The 25,962-nt window shown below is 47.9% G+C and overlaps 1 long non-coding RNA gene across 7 annotated transcripts in view; it reads right to left on the bottom strand.

The window, feature by feature from the left end:
* Positions 1-25,962, bottom strand: part of LOC126522746 (uncharacterized) — a 785,183-nt gene that overhangs the window by 59,774 nt on the left and 699,447 nt on the right. For all 7 annotated transcript variants that reach the window (XR_011895173.1, XR_011895179.1, XR_011895176.1 and 4 more), the window contains one exon: positions 16,782-16,838. This is a non-coding gene — a long non-coding RNA (uncharacterized lncRNA). The remainder of the gene's footprint in view (positions 1-16,781; positions 16,839-25,962) is intronic.

Genomic DNA, 25,962 nt, shown 5'->3' on the forward strand with positions numbered 1-25,962 from the left:
AAAGATCGAAAACGTGCAGCGGCGCGCAGCGAGAGTGTATCACATAAAGGATGACCCTGCGATTTCAGTAGCACCAGCGTGGTACTGATGCATGGTGGCTGCATTCCTGAGTGATGGCGCTCGCTGCGGTATGAACACTGGCTCCTTTGTGCTACGCTGCTAATGGCGCCCATAAAAGCTAAGCACGTACTGGTGCAAACATGCCGTTTCGGGGCGAGCTGAAAGAAAATTGCGCGAAGTCAAACACTCACAAGCAAAAGCGTAAGTGCAACCAAAACGAAAACTAGCCGTGTATTTTGGAACGCGTGGCGTTTGGTTGCGCCGCACCGATATGCGCGAATGAACCAGGTAGCGGCAAGAACGAATAAAAAAATGAAACGGTTGGTGGTACTCCACGTGCAAGCATTTGGGGCGTGAAGATCTTAATGGACGCGTGGAGACAGCACAGTTATGCTTTTAGGCGTACGAGAAAAACTGCAGAGTGGGGGTCCCAACAAGGAACAAATCGATTGTGTGCAAGCATCGCGTGTGAGCATTGTATGGGACATCGTACACTACGCGGTCGCATGTGCCCTGACGAAGACAAGCTCCCTTGCCCAAACATTGTGGAAAGCCTAAAACTAGACCAGCGAGCAGCAGACCACCACTGTATAAAAAAAAAAAATGAAAGAAAACGAAAAGAAAACGCGTGCGGTCTTGAATTATCTTGTGAACATCCAAACGGGCGTCAGGAGGCAACCTGCCCAAACACGAGCCTTAAGAATGATCCCCATCCGCAGCATATAGCTGACCTCAAAAACTAGACAACGTAACAGCCTCTTCGTCGATCTCTTGAAGCGCACGCTTACATCCTTAGTAACTCTTGATGGCAGAGAAAAAAGAAATTATGTTTGCCACTCAGACCATCATGCGCAAAGGAGCATGCTGTCAGAAAGGGGGTCGAATGTGCAGTGTTGGACAGGAAGGAGGAAAGAGTTATATCGGGTATAGGATTCATAAAAAAAATATCCATTCCGAAATGGCAACGACAGTGCACATGCAGTCGATGTGTCTCAGCTGTGGTGGGCGACGCATCACCGAACTTCGGGCACATGACATTTGTACTATTCAGACTTTGTTTTCACATGATTTCAACAGCATCGGTCAAAAAACAACGTTTAGACGAGCGATCGCCCAAGTGCAAATATATCGCCGAGCTCATCTAATTGAAGAAATATAATTTCGTTACTGCGTGTATCATCCTAGGTGCGAATTGCTGTCGTCGTTGTTGCTGTACTGCTGATGTAGCGGTTCATTACCCTGCCTTGATCTCGTCTCTATCTTTGTGTTCCGCTAAGATGCTGCGAAGAAAGTGAGCTGACTGTAGACGCAGTCTGGATTGCCACGTCGCCTCCAACTCCACGAACAAAAACGTACGCTCCGAAGGGCACAGAGAGAAAAAAAAAAAAAAAAACGATTCACACAAGCTGCGCGCTTGCGACGTCGTCGCATCCCTCTGCGCGTTTCCTCTCGGACTTTCAGTGCTGGTCTTTTGAGCTGAACGAATGCCACACTGAATGCCACAGGAGAACCGAGTGAATCTGAATACGTGGTGCGAAGAAGAAGGACGGAGTGCGCCAGGTCCGGAGAAAGTACACTCCTCTTCGGAAGTGTCTGCACCGACTTGTGTGAGGACAGCGAGTGATACAGCGTTTCAAGTTTGTTCCGCCTGTTCCCGTGAATGGCTTCGACGCTGTGCACGCGCTCTTACTTGTCCGTGCTTGAAAACACGGGGCGTCTTTCAGCGTGTAGCCCATGCGGGGGCGGGTTGTGGACGGAGGATGGGATCACGCCTCTCAAAAGGAACGGAGCCGACACTTCGCTCCGAGTTTGACGCGAAGCTCTGTGGGAAAAAAGCGTCCTCTTCTGCCCCTTTCCTGGCGGTGCCAGTGCGTTAAACACAGACAATGAGGGGAAAACTAGAAATCGGAGCCGCCCGCCCCGTAAGCTGCGACTCTGCAAGAGTTTCGGATGCCTCAAAGCAAAACGGCGGGAGGTAACTGTGTCGTCAGCGGATGAAAGGATTTGTGTGTGTACGCCAAACACGGCAAACACGAGTGGGAGTTCAACAAACTTCTGACAGATGTGGTGTAGCATAAGCGGAGGTGACAATGACGCGGTTTTGTCAGGCATTCGCCGGAAGACAGGACAGTGGACTTGTTGAATGTGTTCGGCAGCTTCCAGAGCAGTTCCTCTCGTTCCTTTCTTTTCCTTATTTTGAAACGATAGCTCTGGCCGACATTTTACTGACTTCGCAAAGTTTGCAAACGACCTGGTTTAAAAAAAAATGAGAAAGAAGAAGAGGTAAGTGAAACCGCAGTGGTTCTGCAAGGAACTTGTATAACAACACATGTAGATTACGTATACTGCCTACAAGCAAAGCAAAAATGTTCATGTGCGATGCTCTGAGTGCGCGTTAAAGAACCCCAGTAGGTCTAATATAAGCCGGAGACTTCCACTGCGGCATGTCTCATACCCCGTTAGCTGCTTAGCGGCGTTAAGTCGCATAATTTAATAGGTAGTGCCTATTGAGAACCGCCGCTTGTGGCGAGCAAAGTACCTTGAACACCTTTGACATTTGTTCTCCCAGGAGTCATCAGCGTGTACGCTAAGCCGCTGTATTCTATACACTCGCCATTTAGTGAACGGACGTGCTCCACAGCGCATGCGCAGAGCAAGCTTCAATAAGGGCCGGCCGCGCGAAATGTTCTTCCGTGTCACGCGCAATCGGTACGCATTTTGGCAATTTTGTGCGCTTGTCGTTGCGATTCTGAACAATAGGCGTGAAGGGGGAACACATGTGCGTAACATAAATTTTCCTTTTTGGCAAAGTGACAAATCGTGACGCGGCAAAACCGAAAGTTACCACCAACGAACTTTTGATCGCCGGCTCACAACGATATAGTACCTGTTATGTCCATATGCAAGTACTGCTGCCTTACCAGATGGTTCAGTAATAACATTTCTCGTCCAAACACATTACGCCATCAACGCCGCATATGTCAGGAAGCCACACTTCAGGTAATAGAAGACCTAGCTATCCCCGACTGTGTAGAAACTGTTATCTTTAAACTGCCTACTGTCATACGTCCAGATGTTTTTACAGATTGTTTAGCGGCCGTTAGAGGGTTCACAAATGTTCCCAACACTACGAACGTTACTGACCAGCAGGCAAACTCTCTACCCAGTTAGGACGTTTCGTCCCCCCCCCCCTCCTCCCCTCTCAACTAATTTATTGCTAATCCTATTCCGCGCCTATACAAGCTCCCTCCGGCAGGACCCATGAGTTCTCATCCTGTTGCGCGTCTGCTCCGTACCCCGTCACATTACTAAGGTGGAATACTTTGTGCCTAGGGGGCTGTGTGATGGGGTGGCCCTTACACGCGTTGTCACCTGGAGTTGGAACTCGCTGAACGCTCCACTGGACTTAACACTCCCTAACTGCCTCGTTCCAGTGATGGAATCGGATGCTTCCTATTAAATATGGACTTCTCCATGTTCACCACTCATGTGCTCAAATGGTTTTTTGTGGTAAAATAAATACTCTACTACCAGAACACTCAGGTCTTCCATAAGTTGGCGTTAGATACAGTGCCACGTCCGCTTGTGACATCCCCCTGTGCTTAGAAATACCACAAATAACTTCTAGCATTATTAGATAACATAGTAACATAGAAACATAGAAAGAAAAGTGTGCAGCAGTCACATACGTTGCCGCGGTGAACTACATGGAGTTCTGGTCTATAAGTGAAGCAGTGGATCAGCGAAGAAGGAAAGACAGAAAGAGAGAAAGAAATAAGAAATGAATGAAAGAAAGAACCGCATTAGGTTCGTTTCTTCTGGAGGACCGACACAAAGGAACATGCGAGACGTAATGCTTTTTACAGGCGAGAACAAGTTGAACACGAAGATTTTACTCTTCGCGCTTCTCGCCCCAGAAGGCTTACCGCTGGCTATAGGTCCACCGCTCAGAAGCTTATTAAGTGCGTGTACGCCATTGGAGAGCCCGAACTCTTTACAGAAGCGAGAGCGAACTCGACAAAGGCGTAAATCAAACACGGCACAGCCTCCTGCACTACCTCCCCTCTCCCCCTCCATCCTCCCGAAACACCAACATTGCGCAGTCGCTCTTTCCTCCGCACCAACTCTCGGGTAGCTCTTTCGTCATCGCCTACGCTCCTTATTTTTTTTTTCTATTTCTCGGCCCGCTTGCGTAGAGGCGAGTCGCAAGCGTGTAGTAGAGGATCCGCTGCGACGCCGGCCGTAGCGAAACGAAAACACTATGTACGCAAGAGACGGGCACTGTAGAAAGAAGAAAAGATGTATAGAAAGAGCGAAGAAGTCGCAGGAAACCTCACGCGAAAGGAAAGGGGAGAAGACATTGCCAGAAAGAAGAGGCAGCACACCACTCCGGGAGAAGGATTTTGATTGGTGGTGGTTGCCGACCAATCATATTTCGCCCTTATGCATCCGTCTTCGGACGGAGAGAGGTGCGTCGGGGCTATGTGGCCGGGGCAAACAACAATGAAGAAAGAAACTGCTCGGGAAATGTCGGAAGGGATAAAAAGAAGAATCAGCTGAGAAAAGATGTGAAGCAAGAATTCGGAAAGACGGGGTGAAGAGAGAGAGAGATTGTGGGAAGAGATGTAGAAGGGAGGCTAAACAGAAAGAAGTTTGAGAGATCGACATGCGTCAGAAGCGGCGACGAGCAACGAAGCGGTAGAAGAAGCAACGTGGCTCAAGCCAGAACCTGCCTCGTACTGAAGGAAGGAGCCCTTCCGAAAGTCTCTCCCGACGCGCGCGAGCCAGATCTTGGCGGCATCGGCTGGAGCCTCAGTCTCCCAATTTTGTTGCTGCGTTTGTTCGCTTGGTCTCTTCGTTACTGTAGCTGCGCCCGCACTGCCGGCGCGGCTAAGTTTCTCGCGCCTCATGCATTCGTCGCCGCCCGCCGCCGCCGCTGCTGCGTTTCGTGTTTCGGCATTCGCTTGATCTTTGGTGGTTGCGGCATACTAGAGGCGTCGGTCAGACAAGTAAGAGGGACCAGCGAAGGCCGAAGCCGTCATCTGCTACGAAGTGCTGTAGCCGAGAAAAAAATATATCCAGGGTGGGCTGACGCGAGGAGGCGGATGAAATATTAGCTCACGCCTACCGTACACGCCGAAGTTCGCCTCCCATTTCCAGTTTTCTTTTTCCATCCTACTTTGTGCCCGACGCACTGAACAAAACGCTTGGGTGTCAGAAACAGCGCGCAGTCTCTCGCATGCGACGGCGCTGTAGGAAAAAGAGGAGCTGCGCCAGTAAAGATGATGTTATGGGTCGTAATGAGCACACGCATCAGTACGTACCCTTGTCTTCTGGGGTTTTTATTGTTTTATCGTTCCCTTCCTTACGCGCTGTTCAAGGACCAAACTTCCCCTACAAGGTTATGAGTCGCTTTGATGCTTCAGAAGATGGTGGCTATAGAAGAAATTGTCGCGTAAGAAAATATGAAACAATAGGCATCGTAAATTGCTTTGTGCCCAAGTTAAAAAAAGAGTGTACCAGTCAGACAGGGTTCGGACCAAAGCCTGCTTTTATAGTCTTTTATCATCGCACAACTAACTACCAAACCTACCATGAGTCATCGTCAAGACTTCAAAGAAACGATTCAGTCATTGATCAATTCAAAGCGAGAAGCGCATAGGATTGACCTTTTGGAACCTGTATGAGTGGGTTAATCGCAATGCCGCGTCTTACGCGCTCCTACATTATAAAAACCACGCTGGGTTCCTTTTTCGCAGATAACTTGCCTCTATACTTTCACGTTCTTACCGTTACATTTGCATAATATTTGCGCAAGCATCGAAAAAGGCTTCGCGTACCACCGATCTTCATATAAGCGATCCGCCGACATGTTCTTTGTTTTAATGGATATGTAATGTAATCTAATGTAGTGTATGTGTATATATATATATATTTACGAGCACGCTTTAAAGGCATAACGTGCACAGGCAATGAAAAAAAGAAGGCATAGCATGAGTATACTAAAAGCAAACTCAAAGAAAATGGTGTGTACGTGACATGACGCACTGTGATGTCGTCATGTTTGTGTATGCCTATTTTTGGCAGAATCTAGCATGCATATGTTCAAACAAGCTATAAAGGCTAAAGGAGCGAGCTTGATGGTCTGTACTACCACCTCTGTTTCAAAGGGGATTTTCACAACGTGACAACGAAGTAAATGAGCAATGTTATGCTGTGTACATTTGGCAGTTGGGAACAAGGAAGTGAATATTGCGCGTGCAGCGATAAAAATCAAACCACACACACAGAGGGCGAGTTGTGACAAACGTAGACCCGTTTTTTTTTCTGCTGCAACAACAAAAACTACATAAGCAACGTTAACATTTGCTTTATAAACTTGCTTACAATTTGAGGACAGTGTGGATTTGAAACGGTTCTCGCGCTTCCACTCATCCCGCCGTTTTATCACGTCGCTTGCAGTGCATGTAGGCGATGATCAGACCAGAGCCTGTATACTCAAAGCTTCTTCTACGTGAGGGTTTCCAGATATGATAGAGTTCAGCCACCTGCCACTTGTGATAGTGATCGGTGTCATAACGGGAAGCTCACTGGATTGATGGTAAATCATGGACAGAAATTGTGAAATACGTTTTGCGGATATCGGCCGAGCTGCTGTGCAATTTTCCACTATCCTGTCACTTCCATTTGGTTTCCGTTGTTTGTAGGTAGGTCTTCTCCTGCATAAGGTTCAATATGAGGGGAAGCCTGCTTTCAGTGTAAACCAGGAAACAGTTTATCCTATTGCAGCTAGGTCATTCTTAGAGGAAGGAATACACTAACGCCGGGAATGGCAGCAGGATGGGTCGACCAGACGTTGCCGGCAAAACGGTGGCGCGTATACCTCCAGCACAGATCACATGACCACATGGCCTTCTGTCTTGTACTTCTTCGCAAGATATTGGCGCCTCTAGGAAGCATGTACAAAGTCGCAGTGCCTGTACTTTTGGGCGCAGTGTTGGGGTGAACTAACGGCCGACAAAAAGTGACCCGTGACAGAGCTCTCGAACTTGCGTTTTGTTGAGTACTGTCAACAAGCTGCTACCCCTTCGCAACACAGTGATCTGGAGTTGTGTCCGTTCTAGCGTGCGGCATACAAGTAAATCATGGACATTTACAACTGAAATGTATCTCTTTAGACCGAAGTTTAGCGTGTCTTTATGGATACTTACGACCGCAGCGTAAGCTGCAATGGAGAGTTAGAAAAGGTCCACTCCAATCGCGTTTGTTCGATCATCTATTTTTTTTCGATTATTGATTGATTTTTTTCTTGTTCACGTCCCGCCACCCCATCTTTCTCTCATTTTTTCTTGACACAGTGCCCAGACTTTGAAAAATCTAATAATGTCGAGCGGTGATAAAAGAATTGCCTTCCAGGAACAACCATGAAAGAAAAGGAAGTGCTTTTTTAAAACTAAGTAGACAGATAAACTTCAGATAAGCTAGAAAACGTTTATGAAACGAAGAGTATAACAATACGTTATGAAAGCATAACGTGCAGTCTTCATGAGAAAAAGTACTAAAAACAGAAAGTGAACCGAAAGTATTGAAAGCAGTACGAAAACAGCAGTGCAAAAATAAAAAGAAAGGAAGCTCGGTTATTTCCGAGCCTCATCCATATGTATGCTATGGAAATGAAGCAGCTGTAAACAGGGAACGCTGCCTCCCTCGCCGGTCACGAGAAGCTCACCGTATCGTAACGTGTGCGCTATTTTTTTTTCCTGCGTTCTTTTTTTTTTCTGAAGATAACATTTTGCCAAACAAAGTTGCAAGAAAGAAGTCTTGCGAGGAGTAACGAGTGCTTGCGACGAAATGAGTGCTTCAAATCATTAGGTCACAACTACTCTGCACAGAAAAGCCCCATCTGTGTCCTTAGTATACCGGCCAGGCTCAAGCTATCATCACGGCTGATTCCTCAGGAGAAGTATTCATGGGCATTGACCTGACCTAGAGTGATAAAAATGAGCTACTAAACGGAACACGCGTGAAGTTGAATGTTCAGTGACTTAGTTGAACATCTTTTTCACACGAAATTGTCGCAAAACTAACAAAGACTAAGGATTAGTGAGGTCTACGGCAGTCTTTATTAAGTGAGGAGGGGGAGAGGGTGCGTAAGTTAACATGTAAAGTTTTCAATATCAAACGCCTTTCCCATGAAGAGGCCATGTCACTAAGTGCTTTAGTGCTGTAATTATTATATAACTTGGTGCTGCCCAATGGATTGTCACTATAGGGAAGTCCTGTTCCAGCACTGCTGCTCGTAAACTGAAAGTTATTGAGTGTTTAATTCTTTAACTGATGATTGATTGATTATTTTGAACATGTTGGCATTGATCCCTGATTTTGTTTATTTTCTTTTTTTGACCGCTGTACCTTATCGCCTGACAATCTGCATGTGGTATTGTTGCCATTTAGAGTCAAGCACGTGGAGACCCCGCTAACATTGCTGCTCCAAGACGACAACCTCGGGATCCATCCATTAGATTGGCGATTACTTGTATGCCCTTCTTTAAGGTGAGAGACAGGATTTATTTGACAGCTTCAACATCCATTTTTTTCAGTAAAGTTTATCTCTAATTTCAGGAAATAAGTCACTGATTACGAAAATTCGAACTATCGACTTTGTAAGTCAGAACAGAGCTTTTTTTTTAGGATATCAATGTGTGCGGCAGTACCTATTTGTGTGCACTTTTTTGTGGGTGTTACTTAGCTGGGAGCTAAATCCTAAAGCTGATTGCTCTTCAGTGCTGTTCTACATTGAGCGGCTGCCTTCACTATTGATCTACATGAAATTAGGATTGGCTGGTATCTGCTCTTAGGAGCAGTTCTAGCGTTAGAACTTTTTGTAAATACGGGTTCTGCTTTTCAGCTTTCCTGTGGGTCAACGTGAATATTGTAGCGATATAAAACCTTTCTTCTTATTATTTTAACCTTTTAACCTCCTTAGTAGAATGCCAATATAGCGAAATCCACGATTGTGCCTGAAAAAAGAAAAGCAAAAAGGAAAAAAAAGAAGAACACAGTTCGACTTCTTTTTGACGTTTGGTCCCAACGGCTCCTAACATTCGTTCGAATACGCTCCTGCACCCACTGAAAAATCTTTTGAATCAGTCAGAATAGAAATTGACATGACTAAATAATACCTTTATTAAAACGCCTTAACACCGCGACGCACGCTAATCTCGTCCACAGCTGTCGGTATAGACATGTCAACGTGAAAATGAATTATTTATGTGACACAGATCTCGTCATTCACTCTAGAGTGACAAGGGGCACGCGAAACGCGCTTGCCTCGCTGCATGGCAAACGTAAGGTTTACGAGATATGCGAGTCTTCCCACCTTCTGCGGCGCCCACAAGGTGAGGTGCACAGGCCGCGACTGCACTTAACCCCTGCTTGGCGACTATTCACTTTAAGAGGGAATGTACGGTCGGAACACGCCTTCGCTTCGAATATAAGTACCGCTGCTTTCCGCCGTGTATCATACCTGTGCTTTACACCGCAGATAGTAAATGTCATGCCACGTACGACACGGCGCGTTTAAGACGCTGTGAATGTCACACGTAGCGTGGCATTCAAGAAGATGCATTTACGACCGACAACAGTTTCAGTTAAATCTCTATAGCAACCTTCCACACCCCGCGATCCCTCCACTACGCAGTTTTCGTTTTCGGCTCCCTAACTTTCTCTCTACAAGTTCCTTTTTTTTCCCCGAACAGCACCAGGTGAAGTGTATAGAAGCACGACGCGTTCAAGCATTTTCACGGCCCCAGCGCGACGACGTGTAGACAAAAGTACGCTCGCAATACTTGGAAGACAAAGCAAAACAAAAATTCAATAACGCTATAGCACACATAAACCATGGATCAGCAATGGTACAGACGTCCTTTACGACACGCAACGAACGGGCAGGGCACACAACACGCCAGACGCGCAAATCGCTCTTCCGTGAGCTCCGCATACACTGATGCTGCTGCTCGTAAACCGAAAGCAAAAACGAACCCTTCTCTTTCATATGCACATTAGGTCGCTCGCGCGCCGGTGGTCTGGGGCGTCTCTCTTCTGTGTTATGCCGCGTAAGGCTCGCAGCGTGAGTCGGCCGCAACGGGGCGCTCGCGAACACACCGCGCCGCGGGGCTCGGAGCGCTTTGCTTTCACACGTGACGTAGGAGGATCACGCATTTGCTACCGTTTCTCTCGCGGTTGTTCCCGCACCGTTGCGTTGCGCTTACGCGACGACGTTCGCTGCGCAGGGCCTGAAATCTGCTACGCACAAACGGACGAAACGAACCAGCCAGCCAACCGCGGCGGACGGGAACCTAGCGTGCACAAGCTCGCTGCTTTGCCTTCCCCCCCTCCCCTCTCTCTCCCAAAAACTCTTCGGGCGATCCGCAGGGTTCTCGCTTCTGGCGAGACAGAAACGATTAGAACTCTATCATGAACTGGCGATTGATTCACAGCGACAAACGGCAACAACACGGAGGGTGCGTGCGTGTGTATGGGGGGGGGGGGGGGGGGAGGCTTTCATGCGCTCGCGATGTGTATGCGTATATATACCGACTGCGCTCCCTGCGCGCGCTTCGCAGACGACAAAAGAATGGAGGAGGGTCGGGGTACGCGTATGAATGCAGCGCGCTGCGCAGACGTCGAGGCTACTTAGCATCAAAATGGCGTCGACAAACGTCGCGCTGAACGTTATACGACCCGGTGTCGGGCAGGAGGTAGGCAGGTCTCGGAGAGAGAAAAAAAAAAAGAAATGTGGGGAGATGGAAGTGGGTGGCAGGCAACGCCTTTGGCAAACAGCGCGCACGCGTGAAGGATAGGTGCGCGCGGCACGCACAAAAGCGACGGCGTAAGCAACGGCATCGCGTTCAAGCCTCACCTCCTGCCGTTCGCGGTGATAGTTGCCGGAACGTATAGCGTGAAGGAGTGGGCAGGGATAAAGGAAGAGAGAAAGAGAGAGAGAGATAGTGTAGGGGAGGTTCAAAGAACAGGGAAGCTCAGTGGGGGGTTACGAAAATGCATAACCACAGCGAATTTTAATCCGCGGTTTTCGGCCGTGCGCGAGTCTGTATACAGACTGCGCGGATTCACCGCTTCATGTATGACCCAAAGGAAGAGACTCCAGAACTTACTCCCCTTTCCCTCCCCAGATATACTGTCAGATGCTAGAGGGAAGGGGGAGGGGTAAGTGAAGGTGGGAACACTCGGCAGAGTTATAACCCCGCCCTGGGACTGCCCTTTGACGCGCAGAGAACGTACGATTCATGCACGACGTTCATCATTTCCCCTTTCTCTCTCTCTTTTCACGATCTGGCGCTCTACATATTTGATTACGCTTATAGCCACAGCGTTTCTACATCGCTGGTAACTTTGAGCCAGAGCAGTTCTGCAAGTGATGTCTCTTGTAGCGAAAGAGGAAATTATTGTGTCTTTGCTATAGTATGCTCGTAAGGGTAAACACAAACACAAGAACGATAAACAAGACCATCATCATTAATAAATAAGGCTTGTGCCTCAAGGAAGTATTTTTCTAGGTAATTTTCTTATAATGATCTCGACTCTTGCTCAATAAAGCAAATATATAATGTAGAAAGCAAGAAGACACAGTAAAGAGGAATGCGAAAGCCATAGCAGATTGACCACAAGTAGTAAACTTGTTCGTAAAATAAAGAACTACAGCGGTACTGACTGCTATAAAAAACCAAGTTGAACCAGGCCTTGTATGAATGAGTAAATAAGAGGGTTGGCTGGAACAATTAAGTGACAGCGAGGGTAGCAAAACAGTGAGATAAAGGTTACCAGACAGGAGAAAGCAATGCTAGAATTTCGGCTACCATATTCGACGGCTGAGGTTTAGATTAGATTAGATAGATCTGATAGATAGGTTAGGTAAAGATAGATAGATAGATAGATAGATAGATAGATAGATAGATAGATAGATAGATAGATAGATAGATAGATAGATAGATAGATAGATAGATAGATAGATAGATAGATAGATAGATAGATAGATAGATAGATAGATAGATAGCGTTGGAGTGTCAGGTACAACACCACGTGGCCAGGGCATGCTTTGCAGACGCCATGAGTGTTCACGAAGTGCAGGCTATCGGTTTCCAAGAGCCCTCTTCGAAGAAAGAAGCAAAATGGGCGGAAGGAGAGTCTGGCGGGTCTCTTCCTCGGTCCTCCTTTTCGAATGTAAATACTGCGACGAGATCACGTCGTCCGCGCGCTCCTTCACAGCTCTTCTTCCTCCGACCGAATCAAAAAAGAAGGCGCGCAGGTCGACCAGCCCCACTCGCTGGGAGAAGTTTTGCATACGTTTTCTATCGGGTATATACCCCCGCCTCCCGCATAGATGGCGCTGCCGGACAAGCTTACCGCTTTCTTGAAGAGCTAGTATAGCGGTTTACCACAAGAATCGCGATTTCTTCCTTATTTATTTATTTTTTGGTTTGCAAACGATAACATACGCAAACCATAAGAAACAACAAGGTCACAATGCTAGGTAGGTGGCATTCCTTCAGATATGGAGGGCAACGTGACCTCGGCGTAAGAGGCCGTGTGGGCGACGGTGCCAAACCGACCGCTTTCTAGGAAAGGAGCTTTGTGCGCGCGCTGGAAAAAGGCGAGAGAGAGAGAGAGAGAGAGAAAAGGAAAATGGAAAACACTGACGTCTGCAAAAAAGAAAAAGAAAAGATAATATGGATATATAAGCTGTGCGGCAGCAAACTTGGACGTAGCAGACCGCATTCGGTTTCAAAATCCGAAATCCGCGCTTGACCCGCTCCGCAACGTGATCATTGTTATGCTGATGACCGCAGGTCTTCTCTGAGTCGCCGCCGCGTCTAGCATCGCGTTTCACCGTGATTTCCCACCGAGTGGACGAGCCCGCAATTGTGCCACAACGCTGACGCATCCATAGCGAACATGTAGAAGGAAAGAAGAGAAGAAAAAAAATGGAAGGAGCTTTCGATATTTACAATCCTCTAAAGTGCTGTCTTTTTTCCCCGCACGTCAGGTGTCAGGCGCGACGGCTACAAGTACTTTCGTTCTCGAAGTGTCTGTTGCCAGGTGGGCAAAGATTAGACCACTTGGTTGTATGCGGGCAATTTGTGCACGCCGTATACTTCGTCTTACCGTCCAATGCCACTGACCTGGAACAGAAAGAAACACCTGGTATTTTGCCCAGGACGCTTGAAGCGGTTCAGACGATGAAGTTCTTGGAGAGGGTGTCTAGACGCATATTCAGTATGAGGAAAGTTATTTGTAGGTACGTAACAGTCGACGTGGCAGACAACTAAGTGATAAATAAGCACTGAGGAAGAATATATTAGGCTGCTTCTGCTGTGGCATCCTTTCCTTTAGGCTGTAGACACAACATGCCTCCAGAAAACAACAACGACAACAGCATTCACGCTATCAAAGACAGAAAGTTTGATAGTTTGCCGCGCCACAAGGAAAGGAAGCCTTGCTAGTATTTGTGTTCAGCGTGCTTCCACCCAGAGAAACACTTTATGAGCCATAGTTAGCTTTTTTTCTCTTGCTTTTGTCACCTTAAACCCGAGTTGACTAATTTCCCTTTTGTCCCCCTTAGACAAGTATTGCGTTTCCCGTCCCTGTCGTGCTGCGGCTGCGCGCCTCCTTTTATTTTCTTTCCTCGAGTAAAATCAGCGGCGAATCGGGCTGCTCATCGGGCATGCTCGGGTTTGCGCAATCGAAGCGCAAAAGTTGTGACCGGTGCCCAAGTTTTGCGCCCGCCGACAGAAAAGCGAATATCGGGACAGTCTCAGGAGTCGGTAGAGGGTGCCGGCGCAGGGCGCGGTTAGGAAGGGGGTGGGGGCGACGGTGCCGCTTAGACGCGGAGGGTGGGGTATATAGGCGCGTGGCAGCGGCTGTCACTGACGTCGAAACAGATGGCGGTCTCCACGACACGCGCTTCCCCATCTTCTCTCCTCCCATAACGCGCCGGCAAAGCGCCAGCGAGCCCGCCTGTTTGGCTGCCGCCGGCAGCGGCGGGCGGGCGGGCGGACCGACTGACTGCCGACGCTGAACTGCCTTGCGAGCGGTTTCAGGACGCCGGCACGACGGCTCGCTAGAAAGGAAGAAGGCTACCGCGTACGTCCTCCTCTTCCTCGGCGTCTAATGAGGGGGCCGGACCGCGGGCGAAACCGCATGAAAGATGGCCGCCAGACGCCGCGCGGCGCCCGTTCCGTCCCGTTCCATGCTCGCACGCGCCCACGATGAGCTCGCGACCTCGTTATATTGCTGGCGGAGATGGCCCCTTCCCCCTCCACCTCCCACACCCCCAACGACGAACCAGCGACGGCAGCGGCGACGACAACGCGAAGCCGGTCCTCTTGCGTTCGGCCGCCAGGCCAGAAGCAGCCCGCCCTTGCCGACGCGGCGTGGGTTCCGTGGGTTTAGATTTTACGAAGAAAAAATGTCTAGAGCATTCCTTTTTCTCTCTGTATTCGACAGGGGGCACCGCGATTGCTCAGCTACCGTGAAAATGATGCTTAGTATACACAAGATCTGTCTCATCGTCGTGTCTGTGGCTGCAGACGTTCTTGACGCGTCATCTTAAGACGCTTCATTTTTCTACATTACTGGTTTATATTTGTCTTGATGCATGAAGGCCAGTAAGTATCTGCGCAAATGTACAACCACTTGGAATCGTTGCATTTGCAACGCAACATATTATCGAAAGCGATCCATTTGCATAGTAACGAAGTCTTTGGAAGCAAGAAGGAGGATGTTTAGGGAGATCCATGCAATGCCCAACACTCCCGCATTGGCTGAACCCCCATATATAGTTGGAGCTACCGTAGTCTGTAGCGGAAGAGCTTCATGTGACTTACTCTGTGAATGACTGAGTCTATTACTTTTATTTCATCTCTTCCCCTTTCGTCCTCCCCAAGTGCGGGGTAGCCAACCGGGCACGTCCTTGGTTATCCTCCCTACATTTCCCTCTTCGTTTCTCTCTCTTTCCATTGTCAATTTCTTGGGGGGAACTCCATGTCCCTAAGCTACTCCTTTGCTACGCGGAGTGGCCCCTACGCGTCGCCATGTGGCGTTACAGTTAGGGCTGCCAGCCATTTGGCATTGTGTTCAGGCCTGTCCTGGAATATATTCGGTTCCAAATCAGGGCCTTTCGGGAAAACAATTTCTCCCGAACGGAGGAACAGCGAGATTTGCAAAACAGGGCCCGCATTCGCGAGAAAAAGAAAGTCCTTGCTCTTGAACTGTTCGTCAGATTATAGAAGCCAGCCAGTATAGTAATCAACATATTAGTTCGGAAGGTGGCCGACCAATGGAAAACAACGCTTGCAACGGAAAACATATTGTGAATTCGTCCCCAGAATCTCCGCTGATGGCGAAGGCTGCTTTACGTTGTATATTGAAAAAAAAAGAACGTGTTGCGCTTGCAACTGTCCAACCCGCCTCAAACATGTTGGATTTGATATCCCTGTCGCATTTAGGCACCGTTGCGAAGGACACAATATTCCACAATATAAAAATCTTTCCAGAAAAAAAAAAAAATAGAGAATGCCCGTCAACCGTACAGCCAAGCGCATGCCAATGCTAGCTTCCACTTACTATTAGACAAATTGAGTATTCTATTCCAAAAAAGAATGTTTCTGATAGTATTGATGACAGAAAATAGTCAGAATTTTTTCTTCATTCATTGTTCTATATTGCAACATTGTTTCCTTTAAAAACAGCGAAATCTTTATGATGAAAGGAATGCTAAATGAACAAGTGTCTTTTTTTTCATTTCTTTTTCACCTTATCATACGTCGGCAAGGTCAGGTAATTCCCTATACGGTGTAGGATGATCCTTGTTCACTCTAATATTTAGCTAGTCAACTACTCTGTGCAGCCACCCACAAAGGAAACAGCGCAATGAGTTCAAATAAGCGACGGAGAGCAGTACGGCGATTTGAACAGGAGCATGTGTAGAACAAACCGAAACCAAGCAACGAACGCCAACCGCAAGCACCAAGTTGGCATTACTTCACTCGGTCAACTATCACAAATTCCGGCACTATATTAACGCAGCACGCCATCTCAAAACACCGACCAGTTTTGCGAGTAATCGCTGCTTCTAGTGAGAGTTCTAGTTTGCAGGGCACTTCACAGCCCTCAGCTGTAGTCTTGACCTACAAATTAATGGATGCTCAAAAGATACAACGTGCACAAATTAATGCGCTTTTCTTATCCGAAATTTGTGTGGGATTCTTGAGTATACTACATGCCAGAATTTGCGTGGTTCTTCAAGCACATTTATCTACTAATAGGCTATCGATCTACCGATTTATAACGGATAGTTCTTGCAACAAAACAGAAGATCTGAACACGTTCTGAACTCAGCGACTAGTTGTGTGGTGCAACTCGCCCTCACTGTATGTTTCTGTAGGTGTCCAGTCTGTGTCTCTGTCTCGGTCAGGGACTATATGCTGACTTAATTTACTCCCTTAAGCTACCAGCCCTTTATATTTCCCGAACCTGGGATGTTTGTTGCATTATTTTAATTACTACTATATGAAAAGGACCAGCCATCACCAGGTTGACTAAATCTTTTTTATTTTCATTTCAAGGAAAATAAATGCGCACGTAGTAAATCCCCCGGTTTCGCTTGTGCCGACAGGCGTACACTAACTTTAGAAGGGACTCACTCATTTGCGAAGGATGCAGGATCGCGGTCGAAGCGAATTTGTTTCACGAGGAACAACCTGCAAGAAATGAAGATGTATGAATGTACGTTTCATCATCTGTGAGAAAGCATGTATAATAAAGTACAATTACCGTGACACGAACCACCCTTTACAAATTACAATCAAATTTATCATCAACCCTACTCACCGCTATACACGTACGTAACCACCAACGCACAGAGGCAAACACAGAGAAGGGCACCTTCACTTTTCGAGTATAAATTGGTCACAAACTGGTCACTTCTAATGCGAACGAGGGAAACGTTGCGACATTGCCTCAAATTCATTCATTCATTCATTCATTCATTCATTCATTCATTCATTCATTCACTCACTCACTCACTCACTCACTCACTCACTCACTCACTCACTCACTCACTCACTCACTCACTCACTCACTCACTCACTCACTCACTCACTCACTCACTCCGTTCGTTCGTTCATTCGTTCGTTCGTTGTGGTGGTGGTGGTGGTGGTAATATATGAGTGGCTTGTTGGGCTACTTGGTGCATGTTTATACTAAGAGAATACCAGCAAACTTGGAAAAGGAAAAAAAAAATTGAGAGGCAGACATACACAAAGCGACAGGAAGATGGCTGGCGAGAGTATAGTGCACGCAACAACGTGAAATCAGGAATTGACCAGAGGTGTTACACCCTCGCAGCTAGAAGCGCTGCGCTTGCGCTTTTTCGCACATTACAGGCGGGAAGCAGAGGCCCTCGTCTAAGCGCCGCCCCCCCCCCCCCAACCCCCACCCCTGAGCTCTAACGACACTACCATTCGAACCTCGCCCCTGCACACCTCTGTACTTCTTCACGCGTGCGTGTGTGTCCATGCCGCTCTCCCTCACCCTCACCTACTGAAATCAGCTCCCCCCCCCCCTCCCACCGTTCACACAACGTCGAATTCTCTCGTGGCCAGATGTATTCACCGCAGATGTCCGCATATGAATGCGCGGCACGACGCCTCGTCGCGAAACAAATCGCGCGCTTTGCGCACGACCATCAGCGAAGGCCGCCGACGGCGCCGCGTAGCGGCCGTTCCACCATACTCATCCCCTGTCACATACCCTCTTATATATTTTTGCTTCTTCCTTGTCGCTTACTGCCACAGAGCGCGCGTGCGCGTGTGTGTGCTTGTGCGTGTGACTGTATCGGGAGCGGACCATAATTATTTTAACGACGCCCCGACATGATTAGAATACCATTACCTCGGGATCGCCTTTCGATGGAGACAAGAGAGAGAGAGGGTGACAGCTTTTGTTTCTCCGCTTTGTTTTTTTCTTGCGCATCGCGGAAGGGCTGCTTTGTATAGAGTTTGGCTGGCCTGACTGGCATATGTGGCGCCGAAAAAACAAAAGCAGGAAACGGATTCGCGAACACTCCAAAAAGATGCGAGTCACTCTTATCTTCTCCCTAATTAAGGGAGCGGGGAGGGGGGAGGAGGACAACCGCAATTTGCATCCAATGAACCCCTCTGGACAAGTATAAAGGCCAGGTGAGAGTTGCCTTCATTTTGCGCTTCCCGTATATAAAGACATGGGCAGGAAGCTGTGGTTTGTAACGGTAAATTTGAGGTGCATACACAGCCCTCGGAGGGCCCGCACTGGTTTTATTGTCAGCTCTGCAATTTAGAGGTGTGTTATCATTGTTTTTTGAATGATTAGTGAGGCATTACAGTGCACCCTTTCGAGAACTTCGGCACACACTGTAACAAAAAGAAAAGTACGTGCGCTCCTGCTTTCAAGAAGACGACAGTGACACGGAAGGCAAACGCCAGCGTGCTAGGAATATCATGCGAGGAGTCTTTTCAGAACGCTAGAAAAGAATTAATGTGTTCGTGAACACCTAGTCCACGGCCTTAATAATTGCGAGATATGTGATTACGTGGAAACGCTGATGCTATCATATATTTCTCGCAATACATGCTTGACCTATAGCATGTGCATATATAGCTCAAGATTGAAATCCACGTCTTTATTATTACAATTTTTTTCGTTGTTGGTTGTTGTGGGCGCATTTCGGTTTTCCGTTGATAGCTCCTGGGAGCGTTGTTAGGTTCAACCGTCCGAAAGTCAAATACAGCGTCAGCTAAAGACTTTCGAGTAACATTTTTCTTCAACATTTATGCTCCATAACCCGTTGACACTTTCTGCGGGGAGAAAGAATATGAACAGAGGAAGGTGGGTAGGTTAACCGGAAAAGCGTCCGGTTGGCTGCCTTACATTATGGAAGGGGGAGGAGAAATCGGAAGATGGAAAAGTGGATGCCTCCTGTAGAGGTGTGCCAAGGAGGAAAACGTCGCGTGGTTAAATTTCCCTGTCCATAAAACTGAGAAAAGTCACACGGGTGCAGATCACACACAACACATTCAGAGACAGTGCCGCAGCCCGATCACAACTGGGTGGACCGTAAGATGAGCAGGCGAGTAAAGCAGGAGGGTGTTGAGATCGTAAATACAGTTCGGAGCCGCCTTGATCGCGGCGACCGAGGACACTTCTGGCGATTCATCTTCACGCCATTTCCGCGCCAGAAGCGCTCGGGGGGGTGCGTGGGCGACGCGAGGAAGTGGGAACCTTTGTTAAGGGTCTCTACAGCTGCGGAACGACAGGGGGCGCTGGCGAACTACCAAAGCAAGCAGAGCTGATATAGATTCGCAAAAAGAAAGAAAGAAAGAAAGAAAGAAAGAAAGAAAGAAAGAAAGAACGAGGAAGACAGAATGCCCCTCGGCGTCTGTCCCCCCTTCAGTGCCGGTGCTCCGGGAGATTTCCGTGACTGCGGGCCACTTTGTGGTTCAGGGCCACTCTATCTGAAAATCAGCGCGTCACTGTGGTGCGGATGCCTGCCTATAGCAGTGTGCGGTGTTGTCGTGGGAACTTCGGAGTGAAGGCAGAATGTCACATCGAGAAATACCAGCGATGACGCGTGCATACGGACGTCAGCGCTGTAGAATCCATCTTGTAGGACATTACATGTTACTTGATCACTGTACGATGTCATTATTCTTGCTTCTTTCTTTTTTTTTTTCGCAAGATGTCGTAGGAAAAAGAAACTCGATACAGTCGGTTTGTGTGTGACCGCAATCACCTTTATGCGTTATGAGCAATTATTTAGGATATAGTATTTGCAACGCGCTGCAAGATACACGTACTCAGTTGCACTAAATGTGATGATAGAAAAGAACCATAACTAAACAAACCCGCTCAAAGGCTATCGCTCCTTGATAAAATGAATGGAGATGCTCTTTACTCTTCAATAGCGTTATGTTTCGGGGTACCTTTGCCGCAGCCCACATGAACAATTGATAGCAGAGATACGATTACGCTACCATCAAGCGGTGGACAGAGGCCACGACGTTGTATTTCATTGGCTACCTGGGCACTGCAACATTAGTGGCAATGAAAGTGCCGACAAAATGCACGTTAAGCACATTTTGAATGGGAAAGCGCCTCGATACCATTGTCGAGAACGGTTGCAGCGTGGCACCTCAGCAGTCTTGCGCATATTTTTTACTCTAAGGAAATGGAATACACCGAAGTTCACCAACCGGCGCTTGATATGCCATGTACCCGCATGTGAGATTTATCTTTTACGTGGTTTTAACCGACGGGAAGAAACGTTACTTTGTCGCATGCGAGCAGGAGTTTCTTCCACAAACGCTTACTCATTCCTAATTGGAATGATGGACAGTCGCAGTAGAAGCACATGTGGTGTCGAAATAAACGACCAAACATCTCCCGTGTGACTGCCCCACCTACGAAGGTGAGAGGAGTCCCCCTCGGAAAGCTTTGGGGGACGACAGGCCTTTCACAGAGAAGATCTTGGGCCCGTGGCCTCGTACGTCTGCTATGTGCAAGGACACAATGGCGCTGGTGCGTTTCTTGAAATGCACCAGCCTGTATGGCTACCTGCGACTGACTCGGCGATGAACGCTTGTGTGTAGCAGTGCAAACTCTGAACTTCTTTCTTCCTTCTCCTCCTTCAATCCCTTTTCCGCATTCTTCAGTGCAGGGTAGCGTACTGGGATCAGCCTGGTGAACCTCCCTGCCTTTCCCTGATGACTTCTCTCTATCTCTCTCTCTTGCCGACTGGCCGTTGTGTTTCGACCGCTAAGACTAGGTCCTTCATTTTAAAATGAAGCTGTTTTTCTAAGCAAGTATAGTTAAGCTTGATCAGTGCGACCACCGTAGGAAGATGTCGCTCAGACTTCCAGTCCGTGCACCACTAGGCTCACGTGTGTATACCTCCGGGGTTGGGACGGTCATCGTTTAGGGCTGCTTAACGTGTGACGGGGTAGGGGTGAGGGGAGGGGTTCCCAGCAGCCGCACGGACAGACCCAAGTGGTGGTCAAACAATGGTCGCCTCTCATCTCATCGCTCATACGGAGCCCGATACAGCCGCCAACAGCCGGCGCCGGCGCTCCGCTCTTTGTGGTTTCCGTGACACACGCAGAGAGATACACAGTCGTGCGAAGCGAAGGATATAAAGGAAAAGCAAGGAGAGAAAGAATGAAGAGAAAGAAAGAAGAGATACAACCAACGAAAGAAAGAGCCGGGAGGAGTGGGGTCATCACTGCAGGGACTCTGCAGCGATCACAGTTGCCGACGCTTGTGCCGCTGGCACGTTTGTTTGCGCTACGCCACTGCGCCGTTTGGCGGTCCTTTTTTGGTGGGGGAGAGAGGGCAGTAGCCTACGTAGCTCCTGCGTGGCCCACGCTAAGAAGGGGACGTAAACAGATGGAGGGAGTCCGGATGTGGATGGCTTCCGTGGAGAGGAAATTAAACACCCGAGAGCGTCCATTTCCTTGCCCACTATGGGATATATATACGAGAGGGTGGTCGGCGGCGGCAGCGGTCAGCCGGTCTACGCTGCTCCGGCTTGCCCTTGCAGCGCTTGGGCGCGGATGGGTTGACCCTGATTGCTTCTGTATAGTCGTCCGATGGGGCGTTATTGCCTGCTCCCAAGAGCCGGCTGGGGCTATCAATGGCTGCTTTGGACTCGCTTTCGACGCTGTTTGCGCAGTGACGCTTTGCGGTCGGCTTGTCGGGCCGCTGCTATTCAGTGGAATCAATGAAGCAATCAGTGGATTCTCGGTTTGCACTTCGCGTGCCTGCGTGCGTAAGCGCACGTGTGCGAGTGTTCATGCGCGCGTTAGCGTGTTTAAAACGTGCGTGTATTTAGTGAGTGCGCGCGTGCGTTCGTCTGCGTGTGCGCAAAATGTGCAGACGTTTGTACGCATTTCGTGTGCGTGCGTGTGTTGTGAGTGCGAATGCTGATGCGCCGGCATGAGAATAACCGCTAGGCATATCACAGAAACGTGACAGCTATGTATGGCAATGCGAACGTTCTGGCGTTTTTTTGCTGTTTCGATTCGAAATGAAGGCGCCCTCTGATACGTTGAAATACACGCATGTAGCGGACTTAAAGCTTTTGTCAATAGTAAATGGGCCGTTTCTTCAGCAGGTTCAGACTTGCACATAACGAAGTGCATTTAATTAATTACTTGTGATTAAATATTTTTCTTGGTAAACTTGTAGCTTAGCGATTACATTATTTACTGGGCATACGCTCACTGAAATTAAATTACCTTTTTTTTTTCAGTAACCAATTACATTTTTAGGATACGCGAAATGCTGGAAGTAGGCTTTTCCACACTATTAAGTTGCCCTACAAATGACGGCCGCCCTCTCGCTAACGGCACCACTGATCCGAGGGCATACGCAAAGATGTAAGAAAAAAAAAAAGCGGTGGCGAGGATAGCGGCTCCATGTGCAGCTTGGGTGCTTTACTTCGACTTCAAGGGTAACGACGACCACCACGTGTGGGTCAAACTTCATGTGCGTGGAAGCACACTTGTAAAATACCACGTGCTCCTTGTTTATTGTTTGGCTTCCTTTCTTTAACGATATATTCAGTGTCACACCCCCCCCCCCCCCTTCCCCCATGGTGTCTTAGTGGGTGCGGCGTTGCCCTGCTGAGCATGAGGTCGCAGGTACAATTCCAGGCCACGGCGACCGCATTTCGATGGGAGCGAAATGCAAAAACGCTCGTCTACCGTTCAGTGGATGCACATTAGGGAACGCGCACTCTCACACTAAATCAATGCGCACTCTCACACTACGGCGTGCCTCATAATCAGATCATGGTTCTGTCATGTAAAACTATAGAATTTAACTTTCTTTTTTCTTCAGTGTCGCGATTTGCAGGTAATTTGTTTTTTTTTCTTTCTCACATGCTACTAGATAGAGCACGAACTGCTTCCTTGTCGTGAATACGGGTACTAAGCCATCTTTTGGGTCGAATTCGAACAGCTTTTCGCCCGTAAGTGCTCTTCGCCTTTGTGCAACTGCCGTCGCTTATGATATGTCGCATCCCGATTCGATGGCATTTGCTTTTACGAGTATTTCTAGCTTGAGAACTTTTCTTTTTTTCTTCTTTCCTTTTTGTGAATACGCGCCCTGTTTCCGAGCTTTTGCTTGTTTGCTTAATGGTCAAACCAACACGACCGGTCATAACTAATTTGGTTTTTCTTTACTGATAGCGGGGGGCATATCTACTGCTACGGGGGTTGCCCAGGAGTCGGATGGCATTAGAAAGAAGCGTAACCAATTATACTCTGGTTGCTACACACACACACACACACACACACACACACACACACACACACACATATATATATATATATATATATATATATATATATATATATATATATATATATATATTCTACTTCTCTACCCTGATATTCGCGGATCCCTTATTTGCGATACCCCCAACGCTATATACATGCTTGACTGCAACGTCTGCAAAAAACATATTTTCCAAACAGATATTTCGTTTCAAATACGTTTTAATAACCACAGGTCGCAATCGCAAGCTAATACGCTTCCTAACCTACCATTATAAAGACATATTCGCTGACCATGCAGAGCCTTCTTTCGAAAAACTCAGGGACATTATGCTTGATTTAGGCTTTCTTTCCCATCACGATCGCGAAGTCCGCGAAGTCTTACCTAATCTATAAGTCTAACACCATGTCATCTGGCATTAACGAAAGCACAGGTACATTAACTAGCGTGCCTACTAAGCATCATTTACATTATCCGCGACTCCCTATGTATGTATGCCAGTAGACGCAGCTTTCTTTCAAAAAGCCCTGTATTCTTTTTTTTTTTCTGCGCAGTTTACGTTAATTATATGTCACTATTGTCCATAGTCTCCACACGACACGGTATTCAACAGTACACATAAGATAAAAGCCCTGATCATTGATCCTGCTCACTATTGCGGTTATTGAGCAATGCGTATCACCTGCATTCGGGCTGTACTGTCGAGCGGCGCTTTATTATCATCACGGTTTTTGTAGATCCCGAGTGGCTTACATTGTAATGTTTGGGAAAGTGACGCTTGATCTCTGTGCTGTGTGCCACGTAGGTGCTGTGCTGCCACCCTATGCTTACATTAGTTGATTAGCGCCGGCAGGAACACGTCTGGATATAGCGTAGTTGTGAAGTGCATCTCCCTTTTCGTCACGTGCGATCTGACTGCATACTGACTGCAATGTTCAATTTCCTATCACCTACCGTATGATCAAATTCGTCGGTGTTATACATATTATATACCTTACTTAAGAGACAAAGAAAAAGAACATACATGTGACCATTATGCACGTCTCTTCAGGCGAACGTTACCAAACGCTTGCCCCATGTGCTGTCGAAAACAGAAAACAGAAACAGAAACTTCAGTCCGTACAGCACCTGCCTCGCCGTTATAGCGTCGATCGTCACGCTCCTGCGCAAGCTCAGGAAGAGGAGCTCGCATTAGGAGGCCAAAGTCTGCGGCACCGTTGAGAAATCATTCGGCCCAGAGCGCCGACAGACATCGCGAGGAAAGCCGCAAAGAACCAAAGTGCAGGGAAGAGGCGATCCGGAAAAACACGGCGGCTGACGCACGTGTGACGGCGGCCTCGGGCTGCAGGCAAAGCAGCCGGGGCGCGTATTCTGAGGACAGGAAAAAAAAAAAAGAAAGAAAGGAGAGAACGCGTTGTGCTCGCGCCGTTGCTGCGACAGCTGATGACGCTCGCGAGGTGGGCGACAGCTTTTGGCCGCGCGTCTCCTCCCACCGTCACCGTCGCGGCAACCGCTGGCACACCGCAGCGGGGATCGATAGACAGGGACACGCTCCTGTACCGCATGCGTCGTCGTCGTCGTAGTCGTCGTCGTCGTCGTGCAGCCGTTGCCAAGCGTCATGGTTGTCATTTCCTTGATTTCTTTTTTTTTTTCTTTTTGTCACCTCGTCCTTTTCTTTTCTCTCTGTCTCTTTCTCACTCTTTTGTAACCTCTTCTTTAACCGTTGCCAAGCAGACCAGTCGCGTTTCTTTTCGCTGCGGTTTTCTACCTTCAGCTGGTTTGTGCTTATTAGTCGTGCAGCGATAACCCGCGTCCTTCGCTCTGCTTCTGAACGAACTAGATTCGTATTTGTCAGTAGGATATCCAACCAACCATGCCACCTACACACACACACACACACACGCACACGCACACGCACACACACACACACACACACATATATATATATATATATATATATATATATATATATATATATATATATATATATATATATTTCAATGTAGAAAGTTGACCGAACCTAAACATAAGTTGAAGAGCTCTAATACATACAGCACTTGCTAAGTGGATCTCCTGTACCTCAGTTTTGTTTTATTGCTTTCTCGTTTTCTACGCATTTAAGTTATCTATATCTCCCTCAGAGACGTCCAGTAAAGAACGACCAGCTCCACCGGAGAACTTGCACTTGAACGGCAGCGTGCTGCACAGACAGGCCACAAAGTAGCTGAATCACGCAAGCACCACGACATCGCTATCGTTCTCTGTCTCCTCTCAGCGAGTGTTGTTATATATCTGTAGATCGTGCAACCGTGACAACGTGACTGTCCATACGATAAACACGCACGTGATTCCTCTTTCACATTTGGAAACTCAATCATCCAGGCTGGCTTCCCTAGACCCGCGATCACTTCGCGGCCTCGATGTAAGCACATTTCGTTGGGCTAGTATGTGAGGCATTGCAGGTAGCACATATATTTACTGTATGTACAGCTATGTGTACGTACAGTGCTCAGC

Source organism: Dermacentor andersoni, chromosome 6 (assembly GCF_023375885.2).
Source record: "Dermacentor andersoni chromosome 6, qqDerAnde1_hic_scaffold, whole genome shotgun sequence".
NCBI classification, from domain to species: domain Eukaryota; kingdom Metazoa; phylum Arthropoda; class Arachnida; order Ixodida; family Ixodidae; genus Dermacentor; species Dermacentor andersoni.